General features: G+C 43.2%; 1 long non-coding RNA gene across 1 annotated transcript in view; it reads right to left on the bottom strand.

The window, feature by feature from the left end:
• The window catches only part of LOC138022378 (uncharacterized), a 58954-nt gene that overhangs the window by 33962 nt on the left and 13326 nt on the right, over positions 1-11666 (bottom strand). The window contains exons 2-3 of the long non-coding RNA XR_011126565.1: positions 10429-10570; positions 3691-3856 (exon numbers count right to left, since the gene is read on the bottom strand). This is a non-coding gene — a long non-coding RNA (uncharacterized lncRNA). The remainder of the gene's footprint in view (positions 1-3690; positions 3857-10428; positions 10571-11666) is intronic.

Below are 11666 nucleotides of genomic sequence, written 5' to 3'. Positions count from 1 at the left end.
TCAGTCTGTCAATCTCACTTACTTCGTCACTTTTAAAGAACCTTGATTTCTTAGACGCAGACGGCAACCGGAAGTGAGCTGTCTTCCCTTTTAACCTGTCTTTGCTCGACCACATTTATATTGCTAAGTTTTCTCTATTACACATGATTAGTTTAAAAAATCTGGGGGACACTTCCCCTGCATGCGAAATGTTCAATTCCGGTTGCCGTCCGCGTCTCGAAAACGTTGCTTGCTTAAGGCCGGGACACTCCAGGTGACAAGTCGCTGGAACACGTCGCGGGAACAAGTCGCCGCAACAATTATCCTCGTGTGACACGGTTAATCTTGTGGAAATCATTGTCGCTGCGGCAGAATTTTGTCGTGCAACTGATCGCAGCCACAAAATTAGCGAAATCAGCATTGTCGCACCGTGTGTACACATCCGGAAACAAGTCGCTGCGACAAAATATAAATGAACCAATGAGAGAGCGTCATATGGTCAGCCATATTGAATTAGAAAACTAGTTCACATTCCCCCTCATACGAGATCACTGCGTGTGCACCGAACAGGCGTCGTGTCGCAACGTCTTGTTTTGCAAGTAGGACACACGGAGAGACTTGTCGCAGAGACCCGTTGCTGCAACTTTTCGCCTGGCTTGTCTCGGCCTTTAAGCTCCCTATTCAAACACAACGACCACCTCCCTCTGAAGAACAATTCTATATTCTAGCAACGCCATTTCCGTTAACTCAGTTCTTTGTATGTACATGTAATAATTCAAGCCCATGGTAATAGACCAGATCGGCTAACTCAATGTTGTACCTAATTCAAACCCTCTGGGAATAAAACGCTTTGTTCCAGGTATTTCCATATCATTTAAATATGAATGCTACATTATCATTCAAATAGAATACACAAAGAATTTTATATCCGGGTGATTTGAATTGGGTACAACATTGAGTTAACCGATTAGGTCTATTGAGAAGGGTTAGCGCAGTGGTGACAGCACTCGCTTTCCACCATTGTGGCCTGGACTCAACCTGACATCTGGGTTTGGTTTTCTTTTTTCCTTCGGGTACTCTGGTTATTCCCTCTCACCAAAAACATTTACTTTTCATGTTATTTCATTTGATCTCCATTGCTATGATTTTATTTACTGTCTTCTCAATTAGAAGAGCATTTGGGCTTAGCTACACAAGACTGAGACTTTCATAACGTTATCATTTCTACGATTATTGTTACGTTTGTACAAGAGATCTTGGTTTGTAGAATCATGATATGAAGTTTCACATATTTGAACTGCTGAATAGAATAAAATGAGAGTTGTTGAGCATCTGGTAAGCAGTTGCAAAGGAAGCCGGAAAATCCAGTCTCGATCCAGGTCCCTTACCATTCAAGCCTGGCCGAAAACTTCCAGTCTCAATCCAGGCTAGATTGAGGCTCCGTCTTGTCAAAGTCTGGATTTTTTACTGCTCAACTAACTGCGATGACCTTTCCAACCCTCATTTCATCATCATCCAAAAGAGCAGTAGCTGTGGAGTGAAGAATCCAGTTTCGGAAATTTTCACTCCACAGCTTCTGCTCATCTGGAGGCCACCAATAATTGAGCCTGAAATATTGATCGTGGCTATGTGAACAGACCTCATCAGCTAGCTCAATGTTGTATCCAATTTAAATCTCCCGAGATTAAGATTCTTTGCGTATTGTACTTCACGGTCAGAAAACAGTGCTCCCATGTAAGGCAAGGCCATTTAATGATTTGTGGTATGGAGCCGTTTGTAAAGACAGCAGTCGCTGTCTTGAGGCAATTGGCAGTCTTAGTTTGATTTAGAGTGAGTTTGTTGGCAATCAGCCATTTACTTACGCTTGCAAGGTCTTGATTTAGATAAAAGTCTATGTTATCTACGTTTGAACTCGTAAACGTTAAGTGAGTATCGTCAGCAAACATACGAGGACGGGAATACACAAGGCAATTTGGTAAATCATTTATGTAAATGAGAAACAACAGAGGGCCCAGTACGGGCCCCTGTGGAATACCACAGAGTAGTACACGGTTATAAGAAAGATGGCCATTTACGTAACATTTCTTGTTTCGATCACTTAAATAAGATCCAAACCAATTACATGCGGCGTTCCCAATGCCATACATGTATGTGCCAAGTTTTAACAGCAGGATCGTCAAATCTACGGTGTCATATGCTTTCTTGAGGTCTAGAGAAACCACCACATAGACCTAATCGGCTAACTCAATGCTGTACCCAATTCAAACCCTTTGGGAATAAAACGTTTTGTCCCGAGAGACACCATAGGCAAGCTGGCTATTCCAAAGCCCCACACAAACTATTTAAAAATTAGTTTCAGCTACAGAGATGCGTAACTTTGGAATAGTCTACAAGTCTGGCTTCGGCAAGATAATTCTCTAAGGAAATTTAGGGCTGCTTGTTATAAAACGTTAAGTTAATTTTAAATTAATTAATTAATGAATTAATTAGTTAGTTACTGATTTATATAGCACGGTTCACATGGAAAGCAGTTTTTACATTGCTGTCTTAGATGATTAGTACTATCAATAGCTTGTAGTCAATAGTTTTAGATTTTATTTATTTATATATTTATTATTATATTGTATTTAGCATCCTGATTAGAATTCCGCGGGTAAATAAAGGTTCCATCTACCTATCTATCATCATCGTCATCATGATTGCCATTATTGAAGGAACAATGTATTTAAGACATACATATCAAGCGCAAGCCTGAATTTTTCAGGCATTCCTTTCGTTACTGCTAAAGTAGCGTTCATAACTGCGGTAATATCAAAACTTAACTTACATTATCATTACTATTACCATTGTTGTGGTTATTGTGATTGTTATTCTATGAATAAGCCTATTGCGTTCGAATACATGAAATTGAACCTAAATATTACTCAGAAAGGCTATGAGTTGGATTTATTTGTCGTTGACTATTTTACTAAAAGATGAGAATTCTTAAAGTGTATCAAAAGAAAGCCGCAAGCACATTTGCTTCTGTTTCATACCAATTATTGAGTGATTTTACGGTTAAGTCCAGAATGATAGCTTTTTTTGCTAGTAAAATTATACAACTAAATAGCGAGTGGGTTAGTAAATGAGTTATTCAGCCATAGAGCAGGATTCTTGTTAGAATGGAATGAGTATCTAATAACTAAGGAAAGCACTGCACCATTCTCAGAATGTTGGTTTAATGCTTTGTCAACAATTAAGGAGAAATGCCAAAAAATGTATGTTAGATACCTTTAATAACTATAGGTACCATGTAAGATGAAAAGCAAACTTGAAGGGTGTATAGTACTATCCACTGGATAACTCAATTGGTTTTGCTAGTGCTTATCCGCTGAATAGTGATTTATCCGGTGGATAGCGTTATCCACCTTTTGAACAACCAAGGCCTGGGCCCGGTTGTTCAAAACCCGATTAACTTGATCCAAGATAAGCGTAAAATTTTGTTTCATGTTTTCAACTTTTTGGTGAAAGATTCGTTTGCTTATTTTTGCTTTTCAAGTTTGACTTCTTCTATTATAAAGTTTTGCCGAATATCAGCGTTGAACAGCACTTGGGAGTAGAGAAATAAACTCCTTGGTTAATTTTTAATCTGGGGTTAGCGTTAATCGGCTTTTAAACAACCCGGCCCTGGTCACTACACTTTGACCACCCAGTGTTGCCTTTGTTATTTACCTTTTCTGTTTTAAAACATGTTGTACTGGTCACTCAGTCTTCAAGTGAAGGTGCTCCTCAGTTAAGGGTTCACTGTTATAATGAACAAGAGTCCAGCCAGTAAGGATCAGAGATGTGCCCAACCACCAATTCATAGATAAAGTCTCAGCAAACAACCTAGAATGGCCTGCAAGAAAAAAAACACTTTCTGATCATGATCTCCATCACCAAAAGACCAATGCTGACAAATGAAGATTGCTACCAGGCATGTCAGGGGCGTCTCTTAAAAAAAATCGTTCTCCAAGAAATCAAGCACCTTTAAGGAGGTAAGGGCATACCCCTCCAAGAATATCTTAATATACACAAATGCTATTTCCAATGAGTTTCAGTATCTTTTGACAGGATGAGACCAGGGTCCTCACAGCAATGGACACTGGCAAGGATCAATGCCTGTGTGCCTTGAGTGTAAGGAAATCTTTAATGATATCATTGTTTACATTTTGTTTCATTAACAGGGCTCAAAGTTAACACTCGCAAACTCGCAAAATGCAAGTGATTTTGATAATCTGCGAGTGAGAAAAATATCCACTCGCGAACGTTAGCAAGTTAGGATCATCCATGTCTCGCAAACATTTGGAGAAAGCTGTTAATACGCACGAAGGAATGTACGGACGACATCTGAGGCAAATAAAACAGGGCACGCTGACCTGAGAAGAACACATTTTTTGTTAGCCACCGGCCAATGGTATTGCACCATGGCTCTGTGCCATACGTGAGCGCTTGTGTGCTGTTGTTGTTCCTCGTAGTTTTGAATGTCTATCTACAACCACTTAATATGTGGCAGAGAATCAGCAAAGGGGTTTGTGAAAGGAACAACTGTTCTAACATCATGAAGGTGGTCCATTTAACATACTGCTTGTGAATGAGGATTTTCCACAATGAAGACAGTGAAGTCAGACTGGCATTGTTCTTTGGATACTAATACCAAGGACCTGCTGATGAGAGTGAAAACTGAGGGCCCAAAAAACCAGGCTGATTATCACCCCAGAGCTGCAGTAGATGGTGGCTATCAGGACAACGACAAAGGAGACCATCACCAAATATTTAATACCTTCTTTATTAAACTTTTAACCTCATTAATAGACTGTGAAAAATATCAGTTCTAATCCCGGGGAGGGGGGGGGGGGGGGGGAAAACCCATATAAAAAGGACGGGGGTGCTCGTCGGATATTTTGAAAAGAACCTCAAGAGGTACCAAGATTTTGTCCTGTGGGCGTGGCATGTCCTCCTTTTCACCCCTAAGAGATTTAATTAGACAAAATTAAAAATTAGTTAATTGTCAAATGTCCACTGTCATAATTTTTCGGCTCAATACCTAGAAGGTACCACTAAAGCTCCTGCTGTGGACCTTTTGAGGCTGAACACCCTGAGAGGTACCAAAACCGCTTTTCTAACGCCTAAAAGGTACAACGGGCATCCCGTCCTTTTTATATGGGAATCCCCCCTCCCCCAGGTTGTAATCTTTATATCAGATATGGTCATTAACATTTCAATCTCTGCGCCGCGCCCCTATCACGTGGTGGCCTCTTTGGTACCACATGTTCTGTAATCTGAAGGCATTTCATTTTTGCCTTCGTTGCGTGCAGTAAGCCCTTTTTTCAGAGGTTATACACGTCTCTCCATGGATTCCTCGACCTTGTCCAACGAAGTGCTCCACCTTCTATTGGCACAAAACAACTTGCCCATTACTGGGTGCCGTGAACATCTCCTCGAGCGGTTGAATTCCATCCCAACTGGCGTCTTTTTAAGTACCTGAAAGGCGGGAAAATCACCCAGGAACAAGACGCTCCGATCAAAGCCAGCCCTCTCCCACAAGAGCCCGTTCAACCACAACCAATACGAATCAGCCCGCACAAACTTCCTTAAGACCCAGAGGAAGGCCGTCCAATCCACCGTTCGAACTGTCTGACCCTACCTTTGTGTCAAGTCTCCTCACTCAGTCGACTTTCGGGAACTTCTCTACGCCTCATCCTCATGTTCAACTTCTCCGATCCCAGCGCACGTTCCACACAAGACAAGGCAAGCAATTTTGAGAGGTGAGTTCGTTGAGTTTGATTCCCTGCTGCCAGAAAACTCCTCCCTTGTTGACCACGATCTCCCCAGGAGATTATGCGGTCTGCTCAACGCAAATTTGCTGGCTTTGCCTGGCTTTCCTACGATATAGATTTCCGAAGGAAGCGTCCTGCACACCTTCAATTAATTGGGGGGAACGGGATATTCAACTGTACCTGCTGAAATTCACAGGACAGGCAAAATCTTGCTGTACCATTTGTGGGAGCGGGGACCATTTCTCTCATGGGTGCTCCCTTTCTGCCCTTAGGCCAACTACAACCGAGGCCTCCGATGCAGCCAAGACCCCTGCCCCTTCAGCCGTCGCTGCCAAACCTGCAACGGGGAACACCCACGCACCGGTGGCTCAGTTGGTTGAGCATCGGGCTGCCATGTGGGAGGTCGTGAGTTCGACTCAGGCCGGACCAACACTCAGGGTCTTAAAATAACTGAGGAGGATGTGCTACCTTTGTAATTACATCTGCAAATTGTTAGACTTTCAAGTCTTCTCGGATAAGGACTGTAAACCGGAGGTCCCGTCTCATAACACTTGCTGAAAAATAAAAAAGTATGGGACGTTAAAGAACCCATTCAGTATTCGATAAGAATAGGGGAAGTAGTCCCCGGTGTTGTGGTCTGACCTTATCTGGACGGGGGTATCTTTCACTTCCTAAAATAAATTGTAAACTGTGTAATAAGCATTCTGGCTAAAGTCCCCCGAGAAACATTGTAAATTAGTCCTGAAAAGCCCCGAGGGGAGAGACTAATAGCTTCACGTCTTCACGTCACGTCACTTCACGTCACCCATCCTCCAGTCACAACGAATCCCCTGCAAAATCTCGAAGCTTTAGTGATAAGAAGTCATCAAACCGATAAAGTCGTCAAGAGCCAAATACCAGTCGCCCCTGTCAACGTTTCCCTCCTTCACACTCTTCTTCAGACTCACCCGGATAAACAATTTGTTAATTTTCTGTGTCATGGTTTGGTTTTCGGGTAGGCTACAAGGGCACGCGGTTTCCCCGTCAAGCTAAGAGCCTCCCCTCTGCTTTCCAGCAACCTCAGGCGATTGAAAAGAACCTGCTGGACGAAGTAAAACTTGGTAGGGTGGCGGACCCCTTTGAAGTTTCCCTTTTCCCAATTTTCAAATTCACCCCTCGGACTAGTCCCTCGAAAGGACTCCAATAAGTGGCGTACAATCTTCCACCTCTCCCATCCCAAAGGGTCCGCTGACAGCATAAATGCAAACATTCCCATCGAAGAATTCACCCTTCAGTATAAAGGAGTTAATGACGCAATCTCCTTATTACTTAAGCATGGCCCTGGCTCCTTTATGACAAAGACCAACATTCAGTCCGCTTTCCGCATTATCCCAGTCCACCCACAAGACTGGGAACTCTTGGGCATGTCTTGGAAGGGTCGGCACTATTTTGACAAAGTCCTTCCCTTTGGTCTTCGTAGCGCCCCATTCCTCTTCAACAGTTTTCTGACGCCCTGGAATGGTTGGTAAAACACCACCTTAATATTCGATCTGTCATTCACATTCTGGATGATTTTTTCATCGTTCAACCCTCCTCCCCCCCTCCACATTCCACTGTGCCACTGCCTTCTGCCGAGTGCTGACTTTCTTTGAGGAATTAAATATCCCTATAGCTCCCAAGAAAACTTTCCGTCCCTCAACCACCCTCGAGTTTATGGGAATAACCCTGGATTCGGTACTCATGCAGGCCCGTCTTCCAGGGAATAAGCTTCTCAAAGCAAGGGCCACGTTTTCTAGTTGGTCACACAAATGTTCTTGTTATTTAAGGGACGTGCAGTCCCTTATTGGGACCTTGCAGTTTGCCTGCCGTGTCATTTCCCCGGGTCGCGCCTTTCTGCAGCGCATTTTTCAACTGACCAAGGGCCATAACCACTCGGGGCAGGTTATTTTTCTCAACAACGACTTTCGGAAGGATGTTGTCCTGTGGCAACTTTTCCTTTCCCACTGGAATGGGGTAAGCCTTTTTCTCCCCCCCCCCCACCCCCCCTTCTCTGAACCCTCACCGCAAATTCACTTGTTCACCGATGCATCCGGTGCCATCGGTTATGGGACATTTTTCAATAACCTTTGGCCCCAAGGTGGATGGCTCCCTGAACAATTCTTGAACACTTCTATGGGCATCAGCATTACATGGCAGGAGCTTTTTCCTATCCATTTGGCGTGCATGGTGTGGGGCCCCCTTTGGGCAAACCGTAGAATTTGCTTCCATTGCAACACTCAGGCTGTGGTTGCTCTCCAAATCTTAAAATATAACTTTACCTTCACCGCCAAACATGTCCCCGGGCTAGACAACAGCATTGCTGATAGTCTCTCTCTCTCTCGCGGAACCGGTGTCCCGGTTCCGCCTCCTCGCAACAGATGCATCGCCTACTCCCTATCCCATCCCTGCTTACCTGCTGAGAGTCTAACCGTGCAAGCGGCCAATTTCATTTTTAAGTCCATTGCCGCTTCAACCCGTCGATCTTATTCGGCTGGGGAGCGTCATTTTATCCGTTTTTGCCTTGGTTATCGTTCAGTGTCGTCGGGGTACCCCTTGTTGCCTGCCCGCGAGACAACGTTGTTACATTTGTAACACACCTGTCATCTGCCGTCTCCCATGGTACTTATAGGGTCTACCTGGCAGCAGTTAGAAATTTGCATGTTGAGTTTGGCTATTCCCTGGATTTCACCTCTATGCCGCTGCTTTACAAGACGCTTCGTGGCATTAAGGCGTCCCTCGATACTCCTATGCGAACCCGCCTTCCCATTACAATCTCTATCCTACATAGTATTCATGACAAATTAAAACCAGGCCAGTCCCTTGATCCCGATTCATCCATGCTGTGGGCGGCCTTCACTTGGGCTTTTTTTGGTTCCCTTCGCTGCACTGAATTCACTTGCAGCGGTAACTTTGACATTGCCTCCCATATGTCAAGGTCGGACATATCGTTTCAGCCAACTATTTTTCGGCCCTTCTCATTGGACGTTACAATTAAGAAGTCCAAAACTGACCCCTTCCAGGAATCAGCCAAGCTCATTATTGCTAAATAAAACTCAACGGTCTGCGCTATCACCACCCTGAGAGACTACATGCTTCAAATATCAACACAAGGACCTGCTCAGCCCCTCTTCCAGTTTGCCGATGGCCGTTATCTCACCCGTTCCTTCCTTACCAGTAATCTACAAGCCCTCCTACACGTCTGTGGGGTGAACAGCACCCACTATGCCTCTCACAGCTTCCGCATTGGAGCCACAACTACGGCTGGTGCCGCTGGTCTACCTGATTGGCTGATTAAAGTCCTTGGTCGTTGGAAATCTGATGCCTACCAAGAGCTACATCTTGACGTCAAAGGAAACAATCTTACAAGTGCCGAAGAATCTAGCTTCTTGTCCTGACGTTTAATCACTAATAACTTTGTTGTCTGTTTACCCTTACAGCCGCTAGAGAACACTTGCTGTCTCTTGGGACTTGGACGCTACGGGATTTTATACTTGTTATTAGTAAATATTCTTTGGATTCTACTTTCATTGCTTTTTTCCTCCAAAAAAAACCCCTAGTTAATAATTACATAATAATAAGACTTAATTACGCGGGTCCGATCGTCTACCACCCCACTCTCCCAAATTTCTCGATCGGTCTTCCGCTTGTAGTTTGGTGGAGAAGGGGTCTTTAGGATCGGCCTCAGCACAGGGTAACCCTCGCATTGCTCGGCTTTTGGGCGTGGCACCCCTTCAGCCCTGTGCTGAAGCGCCGTCAGGGAGAGGGCATGTTGTTCTACTGATGGACTGGGTTACCTTGGCCCCAGGACAAGCCACCATGCCCGCCTTGCAGCACAGACATGAGGCACCCCCTCGGTGTGGCGACATGTGCCGACGCCCCTCATCCGGTCCCTCCGGTAGGTGGTTTCATCCGAGCCTTGCCAGCATATTCCCTTTCCCTGCCCAACTTGGCCCACATATTGGGTTCTGTGTCGTTTTTTCGCGAGTAATAATATTAAATGGAGTATTCCTCAAAGGAAAAAAAACTCTTTCAAAAGATCTTGTAATTTTTGGCTGAAAAAGGAGAATTCAAATGTCTGTGAGGAAGAGCCAATCAGCAAAATGTTTTTTTCAAAAATAACTCAAAATTAAGTCAGACCTTGAGATTACAGCTAGGGTCGAGATGCAAACTATCATTTCTTTCATTTAATTTTATAATGCAATCTATAAAGCTGCTTCACAACATTTTCTCCATATATGTTGGAGTAGACGTCAGTTGTGTCATCACTTTAGACATGTTACTTTTTTGTAACCACAGCGTGCTACTAATTCAGAGAGCAGACTCAATGTTGTACCCAACCCAGATCTCTGGGGTTAAGATTCTTTGCGTGCTGTATTTGCGTTATAACATAGCATTCACATTTAAATGATATGGAAATACCTGGAACAAAGCAGTTTATTCCCAAAGGGTTTGAATTGGATACAACATTGAGTTAGCCGATTTGGTCTATGATTCTTCATTTAAACACAAGACCAGGAGCTTCTTTGGTTTGCTGAAACAACTTCTTTTACCGCTTGAAATGGGGAGCTACTCTTTTCTGTACTATTACCCCATATAAATTTTGGAAACATTTTTGGGCTATTTAATCACTCACAGTAGAAGTTTGATCCTGTGTTAGTCACCGTTGCTTGGGCAGAAGACGTGGAACCTCTGAGAGGTTTGACAAAAAGCGTCCACATCAAGGCATTGAAAATGAATACCAGTATAAAAGGGAATAATCTTGAAGCAATCACAACCTGAAATCAAGAGATTTTTGGGCTAATCTGTGACAATGGCTAAATAATGATCATTTTTCCAAGCAAAACAGTGAATATACCCTTCATAAAATGACATGGCTATAGAAATAATACCAAACCTTCTTTGTTATGAATGACTCTGATTTTCATGCCTGAATATATTTCTGTTTCATTGAATTTCAGGGTGACATGACTAAATTTCACTGCTACTTAAACCTGGCAGAAAAAGGCTTACCTGCAACTATTATGCTTGCTCTTTTTGTCCCAGTTATGCATAGGAATGATATTTACCGGTATACTGTATCTTGAAAATGCCAGGATTTTAATAGAGTACCAGGCCCCAATTGTTCAAAGAATAGATGACTTTATCCAGTAGATAAGTAACTGTCCAGACTATAAAATATACTTTACACACCTTGGTGTGTACACCAAAAGTACACACCTTTACCAAGTGTTGCATACTCATGTTTACATAATAAGCAAATAATGAAATCTTAATACATAAATTTAGACTAAAACTGTCAAATAGTGACTTATCCTGCCTAATCACAACTGAAACCTGATCATTTTGGCAGGTTCTCAAATATACATTTTAGCAGATTACAAATATACATTATTAGAAATGCATCAGATGCTTCAAATACAATTAATATTCTGCCAAGAGCATGGATTGACATTCCTTCAGTTTTGTTTCAGTTATTTTCATTTGGACATGTCAAATTAGTCATTGCAGAGCAGGAATGCAACTCCTCTCCCCCTGCTGCACCATCATGTCCTCTCCTCTAAATCGTGACCTATTACCACAGTGTCGAGAACCCTTTGGTCTGGCAGTATTACCTACCCTTTTTCTGCTGGGGCTTACTCAAGCACACGCATGAATGAGTGGTATGATGGAAGTTTTCTGATCCACTGCCTTTGACCTTCTAAGGAGGTGTTTACATGATACCGAGGCGACTTTCATGCTGGAGTGAGTTCATTCCGGTTCCCTCTTGTGGCTCTGCATTCGTTTACATGATACCACCAGAAAATGTCATACCGGTGTGAGTTCGCCCCTGTTTTTGTACTGGAGAAAGAATTTCATTCCGGTTTGAAATCC

This window comes from Montipora capricornis, chromosome 10, assembly GCF_036669925.1.
Source record: "Montipora capricornis isolate CH-2021 chromosome 10, ASM3666992v2, whole genome shotgun sequence".
Classification (NCBI taxonomy): domain Eukaryota; kingdom Metazoa; phylum Cnidaria; class Anthozoa; order Scleractinia; family Acroporidae; genus Montipora; species Montipora capricornis.
Note: the sequence above shows the minus strand (reverse complement) of the source record. Positions and strands in the feature narration are given on the sequence as shown.